This window comes from Chlorocebus sabaeus, chromosome 11, assembly GCF_047675955.1.
Source record: "Chlorocebus sabaeus isolate Y175 chromosome 11, mChlSab1.0.hap1, whole genome shotgun sequence".
Taxonomy (NCBI): Eukaryota; Metazoa; Chordata; class Mammalia; order Primates; family Cercopithecidae; genus Chlorocebus; species Chlorocebus sabaeus.
The window spans coordinates 79,703,244-79,723,777 of NC_132914.1; the positions used below are offsets into that span (position 1 = coordinate 79,703,244).

A 20,534-nucleotide genomic window follows, 5' to 3' on the forward strand; every position below is an offset into this window, starting at 1 on the left:
AGTGCTATAGATCATTAATATCAAAACATTCATTTACATCTAGGAAAAGAGCAGTAATACTTTATTTTATTCATTCCCCATTTACTCTAGGGTTTTGTTTTTTCTAAAGCATAATGATAGATTTCATGGGCCATTCTATACACATGATCATGTTGTTTCCAAATAAAGACAGTTTTACATATTTAAAGAAAAAGGAATGAAGAAAACTTAACAGAACTTGTAAACAACCCCAAAAGAGCCAAGCTTCAAGTCATAGAAGTATAAAAGCAGAAGAAAAGATAAATGGGGTAGAAAGCTTATTTAGAGACATAGTAACGGAACACTTTCCAAACCTAGAGAAAGATGTAAACATCCAGGTACTGGGAGACCAGAAGTCTCCAATCAGATCCAATCCAAATAAGACCACCACAAGACATATCCACACTATCAAACATCAAAGACAAAAAGAGTATCAAGAGAAAAGAAATGAGTAACGTATAAGGGAGTTCCAATATGCCTATCAACAGACTTCTCAGCAGAAACATTATAGACCATGACAAAGTATGATGATATATTCAAAGTGCCGAAGGGACAATACAAAAAACTGAACCAAGAGTACCTAGCAAAGCTGTCCTTCAGGAATGAAGGTGAGATAAAGACTTTCCTAGAAAAACAAAAGCTGAGGGAGTGTTACCACAGACCTGTCTTATAGGAAATACTGAAGTGAGTTCTTCAAGCTAAATGAAAAGGATGCTGAATATACAATCTGAAAAGATACAAATTTTGACATTAAAACTTCAGAATGGGTGGCAGAGAGAGGGGTAAAAATGTAGAGGTATTTTGTGATCAAAGTTAAGTTGTTAGCTTAAAATAACCTTTCATAGTCATAAGATTTTTTGGTAAGTCTCATGTTACCCCATAAAGCAAAAAAACTTATAGTAGATACACAAAAAGTAAAATGGAATCAGAACATACTACTAGAGAACACTACTTAACTACAAAGTGAGGTAACATGAAAGGAAGTAAGGAACAAAGCCTCTGCAAAACAAATAGAAAACAATTAACTAACTGCTAGTATTAAGTCCTTACCTATCAGTAATTACTTTGAATATAAATGGATTAAATTCTCCAATCAGAAGACACAGAGTGGCTAAATAGATTTAAAAAAAAATAAAGACTCAAGTATACACTGCCTTTAGACATACTTTATCTAAAAGAACACACATAGCCCAAAAGTGAAAAAGATATCCCATGCAAATGAAACCATAATATAGAAGTAGCTATACTTATATCAAAAATATAGACTTTATGTCCAAAACTAAAAAGTGACAAAGAAAGTAATTATACAATGACATGAGTCAATTCAGCAAGAAGATATAACAATTAGTAAATATATATAAACCTAACATCAGGACACTGAAGTATATAAAGCAAATATTAATACATCTGAAAAGAGACCACAGCACAAAAAATAGCGGGGGACTTCATTACCTCACTTTCAGCAATGAACGGGTCATCCAGACATAAAATGAATAGGGGGATATTGGACTTAAACTGCACTTTAGATCAAGTGAATCTAACAGACATATACAGAACATTCTTTCCAACAGGTGCAGAATATACATTCTTCCCAATCATACACGGAACATTCTCCAGGATAGTGCATATGTTAGGTTACAGAGGAATTGAAATCATATCAAGTATCTTTTCTGACCACAATGGTATAAAACTAGAATTAGTAAAGGAGGAACCTCAGAAAATCCACAAATATGTGGAAATCAAATAATCAAAATTTAATTTAATAGTAAATATGTATTAAATAATCTTGAATAATCAGTGGGTTAAAAAAAAATCAAAAGGGAATTTTTTTAAAAATGCCTTGAGACAAATGAAAATTGAAACACAACATACCAAAACTTATGGGATGCAGCAAAATTTCTACAAGGGTAGTTTATAGTGAAAAAGTTCTACATTAATAGAAATGTCTCAAATAAATAACCTAATTTAATACCTCAATATACTAGAAAAACAAGAACAAAGTCCAAAATTAGTAAAAGGAAGAAAATAATAAAGATCAGAGCAGAAATAAATGCAATAGAAACTAGAAAAACAGTAGAAAATATCAATGAAACTAAGAGTTCAGAAGATAAATAAAATCAACAGGATACAGTGAATTCACTGAGGCAAAGAAGTCAGGTTACTGGTCCAAAGCTCAAATTGCCTTAACATACAAGCTGTCATTTTTACAAAGCCATGAAAAATGAGTAAGGAAATTGGTTCTTGAATAATATGGTCATGCCACTTTAAGCTGTTGTTTTTTCTCTTTTTGTTAAAAGAATGAAGAAAATGTATTTGAATTACTCATAGTCCCACCACAAGTATATATATTTTTCATTTGATTCAAATGTATTCATTATTTATATTTGCCTTAATAATGAACATATCATTTAATATTCTTCATCTTTTACTTAATATTATATAAAAAGCATTTTCTTATGATTCTACATCACCCTCATGATAATTATTTTTAAGACTCCATCCTAATGAGATATACACTATTTACCATAATTTTATTGTTAGATCTCTATGTTGTTTCTGATTTCTTGCTGTTGAATGCTAAGACTGCTGTGAATGCCTTGAGCTTAAAGCATTATTCTCTTTCTTCAATTATTTCCTGTCTCAGAGCATATATTCCCAGAAATTTTCCATTTTAAAATATATATATTTAAAATATGTAATTACATTGTTCTTCAAAACAGCTGCCAGCTTGGGAAATTATTGATGGTTAAACACAGGATTCAAGGACAGCTTCACGACAATGAGATGCAAGCTTTGAATATTCTACTGCTTAGATATTTGTACATAAAAATACCAGAAAACATAGACAAGCAATCTACTAATGATTTGACAGAAATTTATTCAGATAAATGAAGTCTTCTATATAAATGTGCCAATAAACTCAATTCAAAAATATTACCCAAAATGCACAAATGACCAGTAACCAAACACATACATAGCATTTTCTATGTACCCCATATACTATAATTTTTTAAACACCCTATAACTTAATCTGTGTTGCAAACTGTTTTCTCTGCCCCAAAGGATCCACCTCTAATCTCGTAAATGCAAAAAGCATATAGATTAAGTGAAACCATGAACAGACACAGAAGCTCAATTTTAAATGTCATAATAAAAAAAAGTACACCACTTACCTATATTAGCTAATAGATGTCAAAATGGCCAGCTTGACAGCAATAGAAGAATGGGACCACTTCAGTTACAGATTTCATGGAATTCCCCTCAGAATTTCCATTTTTATTGGCCTCTTATATTCAACCCAAAGGTGTTGCATAAGCCCCTTCCTGGCAAGCAGGAGTACATCATCAATTTTTTTTGACAGTTTTGAAAGTCTACAATTTAAATCGCTGTTTCACCATTTCAGACTCCATGGAAAGTTCCAGTATGTTAACATAATTCCAGATTCACTATTCTCAAGTGTGCTGGCAACTGAGCAGCCTTCTCTGAAGGAGTCTTCTTGAGTGGCCAGATCTGTTTTAAAAATTTTAGAGGTGACTCCAACTTTATATTCCTCTTGTACACATACATACCATTCATACACAGTGTCTTTGGCAACTACTCAATTTTTAAAAGGTTTTTTAAACTCCAAATGGCATGATGGATTATAATAATAATGTCAACTAAATATTTATTGAGTGCCTATTCTGTGCTAGGTGCTGTTCTAAGCACTTTATATTTATTAATTTATTTAATCCTCACAGCAATCTTAAGAGGAAGGGGTGATTTTATTTCTGCTGCAGGAAATTGAGATACAGAGAAGGTCAGGCACCTTGTTCCAAGTAGGAGTAGCTAGAGAACAATTGAATGGTAAAATCAAGATTTAAATTCAGGCGTTCTGTCTTGAGAGTTTAACCACATAACCACTACAGATACTCCCTTACCACTTAATTAAGGGTCTTCTGTGTTGTTCTTCTATTTTTTCCATTTCCTCTTGAGAAAAGCAAGATATTACTGGACGTATAGCCCTATAGACCTCAAGCACTTGATGATACCTTGGTTTCCCTGCCTCTAAATAGGTAGGTCTCATAATCTGCCAAGGAATATAATGGATTTTACAAATGGGTAAAATAATATTTGATTTTTCTTAGATAGAAACCTAAAAAAGGTCTTACTAGGAAAATATGTGTACAACTAAAATCATATATAAGTTGATTTTGAATTTTCTGTTTGAAATAATAATAGATATTTGCTTTAGTTTTTATATTGGAAAGTTAAAGCTGAAAGTTAAAGTAATTTTTTCCCAAAATTACCTAGCTAAAACTTGAAGATGCTAAAACTCAAAATAAATAACAATTATGGACAATGTTCAGACAAGGCCACTTAATGACATGTCTGAAACAAGACAGACAAAGTCATTCTCAACATCTTCTCTTCTGATTAACATGAGTGATTGCTACTTTTTTACTAGCAACTACTCTGGGTCCACTTTAATTCTCCTGCCTCCTAGACTAAAATAATAATAACAATAATAATTAAGGCCAGTTATTGACTCATTCCAGCTTCTTAAGAACATCCAGTACAGAACTGGACTCCATGTTTTAAAATCCAACCTTCAGCCATGCAATTCAAGGCCAAATCATATAAGAAGTTCCTGCAAACTCTCTTTTACTAGGACAGCCCATGGTTTCTCTGGAGTGCATTCTTTCTGGCAGCAGTAAGCTAAATGAATCTAACATGGACTTACAGGTACATTCTTAGAGCTCTTTGGTTGATGGCCTATAATAGTTTCTCGATTGTTTGGCTACATACAAGGTGGTGGTAGGGTATATTAAAAAGTAATATTTGGGAAAAAACTTCAAATTTCCTATTTTGTATATGTTGAGTTTAGGATGCTTTTGAGACACTCAAACAGTGTTAAAGAAGTGATATCACAAAGGGGAAGCTTGGATGCAACTTTAGAAATTACCAACATATAAATGGAAATGGAAGTCAGGGTATAGATGATATCACTCAGAGTAAAAAGCATAGGAAAGGAAGAATGGGAAACTATCACTGAATCTGGAATAACTCCAGTATGAAGGTTCTGTAGAGAAGGACAAACAAGAAAGGCTGAGAAAGTTCATCCAAAATTCAAATATAAAAACCAAGAGCATATCATCACGTAAACCAAAGAGAATATGTCAGGGCCTATGGAGTGACCAATGTTTGAAAACATTTTACAGACCAAGTAAGAAGACAATTGAACAATGCCCTTTGGAGTGTGTGAGATTAAGTGTCAACTTCATTGCATTGAAGTATGCAAAGTACTGTTTCTGGGTGCGTCTGTGAAGGTGTTGCCAAAGGAGATTAACATTTGAGTCAGTAGACTGGGAGAGGCAGACCCACAGTCAATGTGGGTGGCCACCATCTAATAAGGTGCCAGTGGTAGCAGAAGAAGGTGGGAGAAGCTGACTTGCTGAGTCTTCTGGCCTTCACCTTTCTCCTGTGCTGGATGTGTCCCACCCTGGAACACCAGACTCCAAGTTATTCAGCTTGTGGACTCTTGGACTTACACCGGTGGTTTGCCAGGGGTTCTCGGGGGTTTTTTTGCTACAGACGGTCTACTTCCCTACTTCTGAAGTTTTGGGATTCAGACTGGTTTCCCTTGCTCCTTAGCTTGCAAAAGGCCTGTCATGGGACTTCACCTTCTGATTGTGTGAGTCAATACTCCTTAATAAACTCCCCTTTATATATACATCTATTAATTCTGTCCCTCTAGAGAACCCTGATTTAATACAGAGTTCATCATTGGTATTTTTGTGAGAGATTTTTTTCAGAGTTTTGATGGAAACAGAAGCCAGATTACATGGAAGAGGAGTAAGTATGAGGCAAGCTAAGTGAAGAAAGAAGGAAGGATCATCCAGAAAAAGGGACAGCATGATAGTACTATAAGTAGTGGTTAAATGTATAGACTCCTAGAGACTGATAGTTCAAATTCCAAATTTGTCTCTTACTAGCTGTGTGACCTTGGTCAATTATTTAACTTATTTGTGCCTCAGTTTCTTCATTTGTCAACTGGGGGCAAAACAGTAACTGACCACATGGGGTTGTGAGAAGGAATAGGTCAATTAATAGAGAGTCCTGAATGTAGAAATTTCTCAATGAATATTAGGCAACAATTATTACAAAAACATGAAACAGTCTGACACCCATAGGGGCTTGAAAATAGATCAACGTGAATGGTGGGTGTAGTGCTAAGACCAGAGAAATTGACAGGGTTGTGGACATAGAGGATCTTGAATGCCATGTTAATGAGGTAGATCTCCTCTCAAGCCGTAAGATTCATTTAAGGAGTTTAAGAAAGGAGAGATATGATTATATTTCTGTTTTAGAAAAATCACACTGACTGTCAGCTACATGATGGATTGGAGTAGAACTGATGTGGGGGCTAGGACAGCAATTAGTAGCCTATTCCAGAAACCTAAAGGAAAAGTGGTAATGCATGGATTAAGACAGACGAAGCAGAAAAGAATGTTTTTAAATTGTGAGAAAAGTCAAAGAGGTACAATTATTATGACTTGATTACTGATTGATATTGCAGAAGAGGGGCAAAATGAAGTCTAGTATACACACCAAGTTGAGTGGCTGCTAGCTGGGTAATGCAGCCATTTACTGGGGCAGAAAATCCAGGAGGGACAAAGGGCTAAGGGGTTGCTTGGGAATTGGGAGGATGAATGCTCAGTTTTGGATATGTGGTATCTATGGGACATGGGACACCAAATGAAGATACATGACTCAGAACCCATAGGAGAATTTGAGCTCAAGATTTATAATTATTGTTTCTGTCATGAATGTTCAAATGGTTACTGAGAAGGACTAGACAGGAAAACATGCTTGAAAAAAAAATGTTATTCAGAAGAGTTATTTTAGGTAAATGATGGCAGTTGACAATAGACAAATGCCGAATCTTATTGAGAATTTAGAAGAAGACAAATAATGGCAACTTCTATAGCTGCCTAACATCCTCAAATGAGGTTCTTTTATTCAACAGTAGATATTAAGGATGAGGAGTAACAATGGGGACCAAGAAGCCTAGCCCCTCTCTCTTCTCCTCAGCCTCCTAGCTTCTCCCTGTGGTCCAGGTTATGTGAGAAAAATAAGCATCGTGCATTGGAGAGAGTGGCAGGGGAAGAAGTGCCTGGAGAGCTAGCCACACTTCAGGGAAGCACACGTATGGTAAAAACGTATATGGTGTAGGGTAGTTGGTTTTCTCTAAATGGGGACTTCCACAGGACCTCAGTGGAAAGGATGGTGGCAGTAAGGGAGTGAGTGAGAAGAAGAAAGAACAGCAGTACAGTCAGAGCATAAAGAAAGCTAGATGATTGGAGGGGCATGTTTTGTCCATTGGGGAAGGACAACAAGATGAAGACATGTATTTCTGAGTTTTTTGTTATTCAAACAAAGCTGCTGAGAGACCTCAGGTCGTCACTTTCTGTCCCTGTAGTAAGGGGTATGATAATTCCTCAGCTGAAGTAGTAGCTGTTGCATACTTATCCCAAGTGAAACCCTTTTCGTTACCTTCTTCCTGGCATGCTGTATTCACATTTCCAGACCCACCTTAAATGTCATTCTCTCTAGAAATCCTCCCCAACTAACCTTAGCAGGCATAATTTGTCCTTCCTCTAAGCTTCCATGGCTTTTGGTGTACCTTGTAAGTACACCACTGTTTACTTACAATGGTGTATATTGTAAGTAAAACATTCCCACTCTGCAGTGGAAGTCAAAAAGATGTACATGACTTGCCCAAGATTTTCTGACTCCAAGACCAGTGTTCTTTGTTTTATTTTGTTTTGTTTTGTTACATGTAGACACGTATGAGGCCACTCACTGGTGGCTTAGTCTTTTAAAAAGAGAAAGGTACCAAATTCTAATAATCTCCTAGATTTATAGAAAATAGCACCATGTTTGCCAGGATAGCTAGTCTTTGCTTTTGCTCCAACACAGGGGGCATGTTGCCTTGCTTCTGACACGTAGGAAGAATGCAGAGAACATGTTCCTTATGGAAAGGGACTCATGAATGTACCACTGCTCAGGTAACAAAACTATCAAGTGGGCATTTGGCATATGTGAAATGCTTACAGATTCCATGATTTGAAAGATATTTCTCTGTCAGACAATCCATTCTTTGGATAAAATGACTTGCCATTTTCAAAACATCACAACATCTTTGTTTAGTCCCTACAATGTCTTTTGTTTTGTTTTAATTTTTACTTTATGAATAATAAGCGTATATATTTATGGAGTACAATGTGAAGTTTTTATATATGTATATACTGTGGAATGATTAAATCAACTAATTAACATTTATCACCTCAACTATATTTTGGAGTAAAAACATTTAAAATCTACTCTTTTATTAATTTTGAAATATACATTATTAACTGTGGTTACCATGCTGTGCAATAGACCACTAAAATTTACTTTTTATGAATGAAACTTTGTACATTTTGACAAGCATTTCCCCTTTCCTCACATTCCCACTGCTCACGCCTCTGGTAGCAACCATTCTACTCTACTCTATGAGCTCAACTTTTTTAGATTTCACATATGAGTGAGATAATGCTGTACTTGCACCTCTGCGCCTGTCATTTCACTCAACATAGTATTTTCCAGGTTCGTCCATGTTACAGAAAATGACAGAATTTCCTCCTTTTTTAAGCCTACATGGTATTCCATTGTGTATATGCGCCACGTTTTCTTTATCTATTCATCCACTGATGGACACTTAGGTGGCTTCTCTTATCTTGGCTATTTGTAATGATGCAATGAACATGGGAATTCAGGTATCTCTTCTACATACTGATGTCATTTCTTTTGGATATATATCCAGAAATAGGATTGCTGAATCATATTGTTATTCTATTTTTAGGGTTTGTTTTGTTTTGTTTTGTTTTGTTGTTGTTGTTTGAGCCGGAGTCTCGCTCTGTCGTCCAGGCTGCAGTGTAGTGGCGCAATCTCAGCTCACTGCAACCTATGCCTCCTGTGTTCCAGCGATTCTCCTGCCTCAGCCTCCTAAGTAGCTGGGATTACAGGCGCGCACCAACACACCTGGCTAACTTTTGTATTTTTAGTAAAGACGGGGCTTCACCATGTTGGCGAGGCTGGTCTCCAACTCCTGAACTCAGGTGATCCGCCCACCTCGGCCTCCCAAAGTGCTTGGATTACCGGTGTGGAGCACTATGAGCGAGATTCCATCTAAAGAAGAGGGAGGCGAGGGGAAGTGAGCGGAGGCGAGCGGAGGTGGGGCGGGGTGGGGCGGGGCGAGGCGGGGCCGGGCTGGGCGGGGCAAGGCGGGGCCGGGCGGGGCGAGGCGAGGCAAGGAGAGGCGGGGCGAGGCACAAAGTGGGGTAGAAACTGAAAGGTCACAGTGTATAAAGAAACTCCAGAGACAATGTTTGACCATGTGAAGCTAATGTTATGGGGAATTAACAACTATATATGAAGAAATCATGAGAGAGGAGAGATTAAGGCAATACAGACAGAAAGGTCATAAGATCCAAGGAGGTAGAGGGAACACCTGATACCTGAGTTGCTTTCTGGAAGCCAAAGAACCACTATTCCTATGGTTTTTCCTTTCCATTCACTATCTATTGTCTCCCAGTCTTCTTTGCAGACTCTTCTCTATTTTTCCTTTAAATATTAGTCTTCTTCATTGAGGGCTCTGACCTTGGGCTTTCTTCAGCCTATTCGCTTTCCAAGGGGCATGGCCATGGCTTCCCATACTGCCTATATACTGATGAGGCCCAGATATTAATTTCTAGGATCTCTCTCCTGAGTTCGAGTCCTGCTTATCCAGCTGCCTGGTGAACCTTGCCGCTCCCCAAATACATTTTACTAGCCCTCAAAATGAAATTATCTAAAATGGAACTTTCCTGTCAAATCTTCCCTTTTTCTAATACTTTTTGGTAAAGAAAACCCTCAGCTGAAAACCAAAAATCATCCTAGAAATCTCTGTCCTTTTAATTCACTTAAACATTGTTATATTCATTGCACCTTTTTCATTTCTTTTGACTCCCTCTTCTTCCAGTCCCACTGCTACTGTCTAAACTCAGGGCCTCTGAGCTGCCCTTTTAGTTTCCTGGCATCAGTCTCCTAACCCTGCTCATAACTCTTCTGTGGCCATCCCATGTTCTTACAGGAAACCCTCAACATTTTCGCATGGCATTCAAATCCTCCATGAGGCTTCCCCTGGCTACTTCATCAACATAATATTTTGCTGCACTCCATCTAACCCCAGGTTTCAAGTTATCCAGACTTTCTGTGACTCCCACAACATCTCAAGTTGTTCCCTCCATCTGGACTTTGCTCTCCCTGGTCTCCCTTCCAGGAAAGCTAACTTCCCTTTCTCTTCCTGTCAACACTTTCCTATGTTGTCCTTTAATATTTATGATCCTGCCTCCACAGGAAATCGCTATCTTTTTATTATGTCCCAACTATACACTGTACAGATGCCTATGACAACATCGATAGCACTTTATTACACTTAATTTTAAAACTTTTGCATCCTTCTATTTGACCTGGAGGAGCAGAAAATATATCAATTTAACTGTTTGTCCTATGCCTAGCAGTGAAAACATTCAGAATATGCTTTGGAGGAAAGGAAGGAAATTAACACACTGATCCTCTATGGAAAAAATAAATTAGTTCATCCTCTGAGAGAAAAGAATAATTCAAGGTAAGCGAAGTCATGAAATGCAGTGGTCATAATTCAAAATGCTCACACAGATACACACACACCCCACACCATACAAAGCTCTTTTACGGAGGACAAAAAAGGGTATCGTCTTCTTCCTCAGAAAGCTGTAACATCACCTCAACAATTGGAAGCAGAAACCTTCAAAGGTAGGATAACTAAGCAAAGAAGACAATTCTTGAACTACATAGATAAATTCTCAGGTATATAAAGACTTTTTATTTACGTAAGTATCTTAGCAAGAATACTAGGGAATAGGCAACTGGAATTTGCTCCACGTTGATACTCGCAAAGAGAAATTGGAGTCCTTCACAGAGGCATGGTCCCAAGTACACTGGCAGACAGGAGGCAGGAAGGGCTCTGTCACAGTCCATAACAGTGCTAAAGAGTCAATTAGTCTCTAATTAGCTGAGGAAAAGCTGCTGCTGCTGTTTCTGTGAGCCTAAAGAAAGGTTTTAAGGACAGTTGAAATTGGAACGTAATCATCTCTGTTTAGGATGTAATAAATGATGCATGTAATCAAGGATGAGAGAGGACCTTCACTGCTCTAGCTAGTCTGAGTTACATGGGCTAAGGTACTCAATGAGAAATTGGGGCTGTGAGTTAGTAGCCAGGTGTTCCTCCCATTTGTACTATGGTATTTAAGTGCACAATCATGTGCCACCTTTCAGTCCAGGAGTGAAGGAAATTGCTAAGGCCGAGGAGGCACACTGAGTGTGTGTTGAGAAAGAGCGTAGGAAACAGGGAGGAGGCCCTGATGAACAGCCTTCTTCATTCAACAGCTCTGCACCTTCTCACGGTTTCTGGGGAAAAGGGACTGAGAGAAAGAACTTTTGCCTCCCAGAATGGAATGGTAAAGGGCAAACTGAATATTCTAGTCAAGAATGGGAATGTGCTTTGGCTTCCACATTTTGAGGATGATTTCTTCCTTAATGTAATGTATCCTGAAGGCACTGGGGGCAGGCAATGCATTCTTTATTTCTCCCTTGGCAGTTCTTCTGCCCCAGAACTGTAGGCTTAGAGTTGAGTTTGATGCTTGCACGTGTTTCCTTTGTCTGAAACAGTCTCTTTCATCTCTACTTAATGCCTTCTTACTCTCCAGGATTCCTCATGCACGTTAATTCCTGTGGGAAGCATTTCCTGATATTCTGCCCACACCTCTACCACTACGCAAGAGAGGGGTAAGAACATCATCTAGGTCACTCTCGTATGTGATTATTGGAGCACATAAACATTATAGTGCCATGGCCTATTTATGTATCTACCTACAATATTAGATGTGAATTCTTCACAGATAGGAATCATCTGATTCATCTTTGAATCTCCAGGTTCTGACATGGAGCACTGTCCAGTCTCATTCAATTAAGGTTTATTGAACTAAACTGTGTAAGATAAGGTAAAGTTGGTTATAATGCAGTATTCAAAATGGAAGCATTAAAGACATTGTAATGTACTTCCCAGGGTAAAGGACAACCTAAGGAATAGTAGGCCTGGGAAATGGGAATAAAAATGGCATAGCTAAACTATTTCTGGACCATGGACCTTTTGACAGTCTGGAAATGCCTTTATACTTCTTCTCTGACAATATTTCAAATATATAGTAAAATACATAATATGACAAACTAAAGTGACCTTTGGTTAAGAAAAGCTTTCTCAGGACACAAAAAGCACAAACCATAAGCAAAAAAAATTGACGAATTGGACTTAGTCAAAAATTTAAATGTCTGTTCTTCAAAAGAACTGTTAAGAAAATGAAATACAGGCCGCACATTAATAAAAGAAAAACTGCAAAGCACACACCTGATAACTTGCATGCAGAATACATAAATAACAAAACATTCAACTCAGTAAAAAGAAAGGCAAAGAGTTGGAACAAATGTTCACCAAAGAAGATGTACAGATGGTCAATAAACAAATGGAAAAATACACAATATCATTAGTCATTAGGGGAAATACAAATCAAAAGTACAATGAGATATCACTATACTACCAATAGAATGGCTAAAGTTAAAAGAATTTATAACATTAATCACTGGACACAATACAGAACAACCAGAGCACTAATATGTTGTGGATGAGAATATGAACAATAGAGTTATTTTGGAGAACAATGTGGCAGGCTTTTATAAAGTTAAACATATACTTACCCTATGACCCAACAATTCCACTCATAGATATTTACTCAAGAGGAATGAAAACATATGTTCACACAGCAAATGTTAATAGCTGTTTTATTCACAGTAGCCAAAATTCCACTAACAGGAGAATGGCTAAAAATATTGTGGTATATTCATACAATGGAATACAGCTGAGCAGCAAAGAGGGCCAAACTACCAATATATGCAACAACATGGGTGTATTTCCAAATCCCATTATACTAAGTGGCTAAGTCAAATAAGCCAAGCACAACAGACTACGTGTTATATGGTTCATTTGTATGACATTCTAGAAAAACTGTGGAAACAGAAAACATATCACTGGTAGCCTGTGGACTGTGAGGGAAGAGAGGCGTTGTCTACAAAGAAACATGTGGGAACTTCCTGCGGTGATTGAAAATATCCCAAATCTTCACTTTGGTTGTAGATATACAACTTGTACGTTTGTTAAAACTCACTAAACTGTATACTTAAAAGGGGTCAGTTTTACTGCATGTAAATTATTTTTCAATAAAACCTGAATTTTTTAATCCTAAAGTTTTATCAGAGAGAAATTATGAGTTACTAGTTATTAGTGTTACTAAAGCTAAACTGCCCTTTTAGAGAATTCAAGCTCAGGTTTTCCCCCCGCCCAGAGGAAAGGCATTTGTTCATGCTCTAAATACTGAGAGGAACAGATGCATTGGCTCAGCATCTTACTGAGTTTGTATGCTATTTGGAAATTGGATTGCTTTGATAAATTACTTGCTAGCCAGGAAGAGCATTAAGGGATTATTCGTCCGCCATGATTTCAAATTTTTCCCTAATGATAAAATCATTTGAAGTAAAAGAGTGCAGCCAAAGTAGTTTTACTTGGGAAGATATTATTTCATACGTAGACATGTCAGAAACAGTGTAAGCATGAAAAAGAAATATATTCTGATGTTCCCTTTTTTACTTACTTTAAGTGTTATAAATAATAGCACCAAACAATTTCAATCCTAAATAGCACATACTTCAGAATTCCCTTTAAGTGCTTGTCATCTTAAAGACTTAAAATCATATGTGGATGTGTGTGTTGTAGACTTCAGTCTTCAATTTGAATCATTACCTCTCAGTTCACGTTAATACCTGCATTAATTCTAATGATCTGGGGAGACTACCAGATTATAACACTGTTTTAGCATGTTTATGTGCTCTAATATTTGCCTACTGCATTGTAGCACATTTTGTTTTAATAGTACTCTATGTGTTTTAAGAATTTCCTTGCAAATCTTTAAACCAATTATGCAAAGAAAAATGTTAAAATCTTCATAAAGGCAATTTCTTTCATTTATTTGTTAATAGAACATTATCTTCCTTATCCAAAACAATTCTCATCTACGGTTTATGGAATGAAGAGCTACTGCTTATTTTAAATGAGTTCCTGTGTAACTATCAAATTAAATAAACGAATTCTTACCTTTAGGCGTTTTCAACGTTTTGGCATAACATTAGTTGTTTTAATGAACTGGTGGTAGATAATGTAATTATTTCCATTTTTTTTTTTTTTTTTTTTATTGCGAGAAAGACCAACTAACTGCCAAGTTAGCACATATTTTTACATTTTTCCTTGTATAGAGTTGAGTTTCAGGTAATTGTGCAATGTCTTTACATGAAGTCTATTCTTTTACATATCTAGATCTGCTGATGTCTGACACACTAGCTACTGGCCACATAGAATTATTGAAATTAATTAGAATAAAATTAAAAGTGTGGTCATCCTAGATAAATTTCATGTGCTCAATAGCCATAGTGGTTTGTGGCCATCCTACTGCTCAGCACAGATATAGACCATTTTTATCATCACAACAGTTGTATGACACATTGCTTGTCTAGTCCAGGGTCAGAAAACCTTTTCTTAAAGCATTAGATAGTAAATATTTTAGGATTTATGGGACAAGAGGCAAAATTGGATCTATCATTTAGATGATTATTTAACCATGTGAAAAAATCAGCCCATTTAAACATGGAAAAACCATTCTTCACATGAAGGCTGTAAAAAACAGACAACAGGCTAGATTTGAGCCATAATTTGCCTACTCGTGGTATAGATCATTCAATCCTATATTCATTAAGCACATCTTTATTGAGCGCCTCTATGTTATAAGCAGTGGCCTAAATATTAAGCTTAGAGTAGTGAACAGGGAAACATAGTTCCAACTCTCCTGGGGTTCAAAACATAACAGAAAAGACATGTCAAAAATTAGACAATTATTCAATTGTTATAATTTGACAAGTACAATGAAGAAAATGTAGAAGATGTACAGGGAAAACCAAAGCAGCCTAAAAGTTAACTTGACTCTAAAAATCATCTGCAACTAATACTATGTTTTAATATGTGGCAAGTGCTGTTTATTTTAAACTTTCCAACTGATCTATGTGAAAAAGATGTTGTATACATTAATGAATCTAGCTAATATTTTTAATGGATTTATATTCAGATGTATAATGTTCTCATAAATCATCTGTTCTATAAATCTGAAATAATGGTACATCTAATGATAAAAAGTATGTTTGAAAAAAAATTTGTTGATATTTATAATTTTCTTTTACTTTTCTTTATCTAGAATCTTTTGTAAGAATAAAAATATATGAATTGAATGTTTCCTTGTAATCAGAAAAACTTGCCACAGATTACTCCTAAAAGGGCCCATATTTTCTATTAATTGCTTTAATCAAAATTCAAATGAGTTCTTCATTAAACAAAATATTATGATGCACATAAAACCAGCCAACTTTGACAGACTTTTTTTAGGACACATGACTTCCTTTTATTTATGAAAACTCAGTATATATCATCAGCAAAGCAAAATAAAAACATATTCTCCACTCTCTTTCCCTATACTAGCAATGTACATTAATATTATATTTGATTTTCTTAGGCCTTTCTGGCATTTTGCAGTTTACTTAAATGCTGCCTTTTTATTGTTAGTGTCAAGAACTTTACTTAATCTAAATATTTGATCACTGCGAGTGTTTGTGTAAGAGAGACTTGAGCAAGCAAAAACCATTTTAAATTGAGCACACACCCTAAATGACAGACAAATAGGCCAAATTGAAATTGCTTTTAGAGATTAAATCCTGCGCCACATATCTGCTTTGTTGCAATAAATAAACCCCAAACTGTTAATTATGGCTGTTTATATATCGAGATGAGGATGAAATAAAGAGAATGAAATATTTCCCAAGGTCACAACATTGAATTTTTATTCTTCAGTTTCACTAAAATTAACAGTCCCAGAAGTAAATCCTTCTACTGTCTCAGAGTTACATTGTTCTTTCCTGGTGACAAATTAAGTGTTCCAAGAAATTATAATTTGACACTCCCTTCATATTTTCTTAGAACAATGCATGTTGGAATGATGCCAAGAATATTGGAATTTAAAACCAAATTTAAAAAGTAATGACTGAGTCCATGAAGAAAAAAAGTTTCTGCCTCTGAATTGCTAGCTGCAGCACTGCTTTTTGATCACTTTTGCACAATTCGTAGCATAGAGCTGCTACTGTTGTTCTTTAACACAGCTTTTTACATATAAATTAGCTTCTAGTGCCCTCAAGGTAAATGTCCTCAGTTTATCTTTATTTAGGAAAAAAAAAAAAAAAAAAAAAAACAGTGCTAGCCATTTAATTTACAGGATTGAGGCCCTTCCACAGTAATAAAGTCTTGCTGTCATCTGGGGAGAGGTCATAAGGGATTTTGACCGCTGGTGTACATTTTCCTTGTGGAGCATGGAACATCTAAACACCTGATAATAAATTCGTAGATTATTTTTTCCTGTGCTTCCTCCATCTGCTTCCTTCATCTTCAGGAAGGAGCTAGGCTCCAACTCACTCACACAATACCATCACCACTGAACTTGGAGGTACTCTTCCAATGATTTCCATTTGTTGGAAACTTGACACAGGAATTGGTGTTGGTGCAGAGGTGGAAGAGGGACACAGTCTGCTGCTGAGGCCATAAGAGGTGATAATATAGATGCATTAGGCTGTCTAGGACCTGCTCCACCCTTTGTTTCTACATGGAATCTTCGCCAGTTGGATCAGTATGTCCTAATGCTGATTCTTGAGGTCTCACCATATCCAAATGTTGTTTGGCACAGTTTCTACTTGTGTTTCCACCATTATCTTATGTCATTGAGGCCCCTCAGTTTTCTCACTGAGTCTATCAGCCCCACAGGAAAGCTCAAAATTTTGCCAGCATCTCTTTTTCCCCAGCAGAAGCTCTCTGCTGGGTTAAGATCAATCCTCAGCCACTAGGGAAAATGACAACCAAAAATTGCCAGCTTATTTCAGAGTGGTTCTCCTTCCCTTGGAATTTTTGTTCATTCTATTTTCTTACTCTGATATCTTTAAAAATATGTTTATTTGTGGTTTATTTGGCTTTTGCTGCTTGTTGCAGTGTGTTGGCTGGAGGTGACCTGCCTGACAACAGACCTACTAATTTCATTTCAACATGCTGACGTGTGTCTACTGTACCCATCAATGCCTCTGTTCTGCACAGCAAAAGGAAAACTTACCACAATGTATTTGATTTGGTTAAGAGATAGAACTTAGCACATACTTGTATTCTTTACAGTTTGGAAACAAACTATCATCATTTGTATTGGTATATGTTTGAAGATACCACAGAGACACAAAACTGTTTTTAAAAAAATCAAGCACACACAAAGAAACAAAAGTTGAAAGTAGTTCACTTGTAACCTATCTTTTTAAAAAATGCTAAAGAAAGGAATTCCTGGGAATATATATATACACACACATACACACAATAAATACGTATGTGTGTATATATATGTATGTGTGTATATATGTCTTTATTGTGCATCTATTTACCTTCTTATTTTAGACAGAACTATTCAAATGCATTCTATTAATAAAATGTTTAGGAACTCACTTCCCACCCTCATTTCTGTGCTTTTAACTTTTGAGCATCAGGACTAACAACTGAGGAAAACGTCTAAGCGTGTTAAGTCTGCTCATACACCGTCATTTATACCCTGACAATACACACACAACCTACAAGTATATACACAAATGATACTTAATGGCATGTGAATTTTATCAACCTACTCTATTCTATTGAATGCTTTGAGGCACAGATTAATATTCTTACAAATTGTTTTATAATTTTTAAATATACTTTTTACTTCAAGATAATTTTAGACTTACAGAAAAGTAGGAGAAAGAGTTCTCATATACCTCTTACCCCAGTTTTCTCTAATGTCGCATCTTACATTCCCACAGCGGATGTGTCAAAAGTAAAAAAGAAACATTGGAATATTACCATATTAACTTAACTCCAGACTTTATTTGGATTTCAACAGTTTTCCATTAATGTCTTCTTTCTCTTTCAAGGCCTAATCCAGAATACCGCATTGTATTTAGTGTTTTGTGATTTTTTTGAAAAAGTGGATGTTTTATACAGTTCCACATTTTTTATTCAGTGTCTTGTTTGTGCTTCTATATAAGCATTTAATGCAACAGTGTTCATCTGAGTATTGCTTTTGAATGCCAAAATACCATGTTTTTCACACTCCAAACTCTTAGGCAGGCTTCTGAAGACAACTTGTCCCTTATTTATGATACTATATATTTAAAGTAACTGAAAATATGCAAAATAATGCTTACTTTGTGCAGAGTCCATGAACTCTAACCAAAACACATAAATGTCAAATTTGAGCAATATATTTTGATTGATTTTAAAATTCCATTTGAGGCACTACTTTTCTGAATAGATGCCCATGGAAAATATTTTAAAATATTGTTTTATTAAAAAATTGTTTCCTATAGAATCTGAAAAGTTATTTAGGTAGACTTTTAATAAAATGTTTGAACAATTTAAATGCTATTTCAGACTGTCAGAATGATGAATGTTTTTTAATTATTTTCATAATGATTTATCACTCCAGTTTACAGTACCTGAAATATTTTTTTCGCTTCACCTAAACAACTGGCGTTTTTCTGTTATGTTCTTTTCCTTGTATACTCTGCTCTGAAGTACTTTCAAATTAAAAAAAAAAAAAAAAAAACAGTATTGTATTCTAGGGCCATTAGTGAATGTGCATGAGCTACTATAGTCAATGAAATGAGCATTATATGATTGAAGATTAACTAAGAAAATGGATTATGGTGCAATTAAAAACAGCAAAAAGGGCGGAATGCAGTGGTTTATGCCTGTAATCCCAGCACTTTGGGAGGCTGAGGCAGGCGGACTACCTGAGTTCGAGACCAGCCTGGCTAACGTGGGGAAACCCTGTCTCTACTAAAAATACAGAAATTAGCTGAGCATGGTGGCAGGCATCTGTAGTCCCAGCTACTTGGGAGGCTGAGGCAGGAGAATAGCCTGAACCCAGGATGAGGAAGTTCCAGTGAGCCGAGATCATGCCATTGTACTCCATTCTGGGCAACAAGAGCAAGACTCCATCTCAAAACAAACAAAAAAACAAAAACACCAAGATATTCCTGAAAAAGCTATGAAAATATGCTTTTCAGTTAAGGGGAAGCACTTATCAATGCTGCCAGTCCTGGTAAAGATTGTCGACTCTAATATAATGTAAAGCAGATATTTCTTATAATAAACATGAAGAGGATATTAGCCTTGATCATAGCGTAACTGTCTTCCAGGTAGGACTCCAGCTTCTGAAAGTAATTTTGTAATGCTCAGCAACTGAAGATGACTGTAGAGCTTGGCACCAGTTCATGGAGGCACCCATGATTCTGATTAAAGTCTGGGCCTAGAGAGCTATATGGAAAGGTTTGGAATAGAGATGATTTAGCCTAGAGAAAATTGCTAAACCATGGGTTACACACTGGTGGCCTGTAGTCCTATTTTGTTAGACAGAGACAATGGATTTTCTTTGTTTTTCACATTTGAATTAAGAATTCTTGAATATTGGCAGATGGTTCTACAGGAGTCTAAATAACTCTCATTTCTGCATGTCATTAAAAAAAGTAGAGATGAGTAGCAGGCCCCTTTTCCCTGGGGCATGTGCTCCCCAGCTACACACACAGCATCCACCACATCAGAGAGTTTCCCTACCTGGCAACTACCAGTTATCATCACTCCTTAGGCAGCTGTTTTCTTACAGTGTAGAAGTTCTGTTTCCATGGTGCTATCAAAAGTAGGAAAAGGAACTATAGTTTGAGAGGCTGTGTTCTTAACCCATTGATGCTCCTAATGGGCCCTGAAGGTATCTGACCTTGTGACCATGTGTAATAAGGTGATACATGTTTATTGAAGGGTGGTGTCCTCCTCCCCTGACTTTCAAATGGAATTCAGATACAATTTTTACCCTTAAATTGCTCTTACCTTATTGCTCATAGTAACATCTTAGTAGTTTTAAGCACAAACTCTACAGCTAAACTGCCTCAGTTTAAATTCTTCATGATTACCTACAATTATAATTATGCTACTTCTAAGTATATGACCTGGGGCAAGCTTCTTGCCTCGCTATGACCTCTCTATGCCTCACATTCCTCAACCATAAATAGGGGATAAAAATAGTACCTACATCAGAGTTGTCAAAAAGATTACATGAGTTAATGTGTGGAAAGCACTGAAGATAGTGCCTGGTAAATACAATGTACCATGTACGTGTTCATTGTTGCAGTCCTCATTTATTTTCTGA

General features: G+C 36.3%; 1 long non-coding RNA gene across 2 annotated transcripts; it reads left to right on the plus strand.

The window, feature by feature from the left end:
* The first annotated feature begins 9,368 nt into the window (after positions 1–9,368).
* LOC103238797 (uncharacterized) lies at positions 9,369–18,553 on the plus strand. 2 transcript variants are annotated; one of them, XR_012094546.1, is made up of 3 exons: positions 9,369–10,711; positions 11,832–11,910; positions 17,306–18,553. It is a non-coding gene; the product is annotated as an uncharacterized lncRNA (long non-coding RNA). The 2 variants fall into 2 exon arrangements; XR_499293.3 differs by having other exon boundaries at positions 9,369–11,910.
* The last annotated feature ends 1,981 nt before the right edge of the window (positions 18,554–20,534 follow it).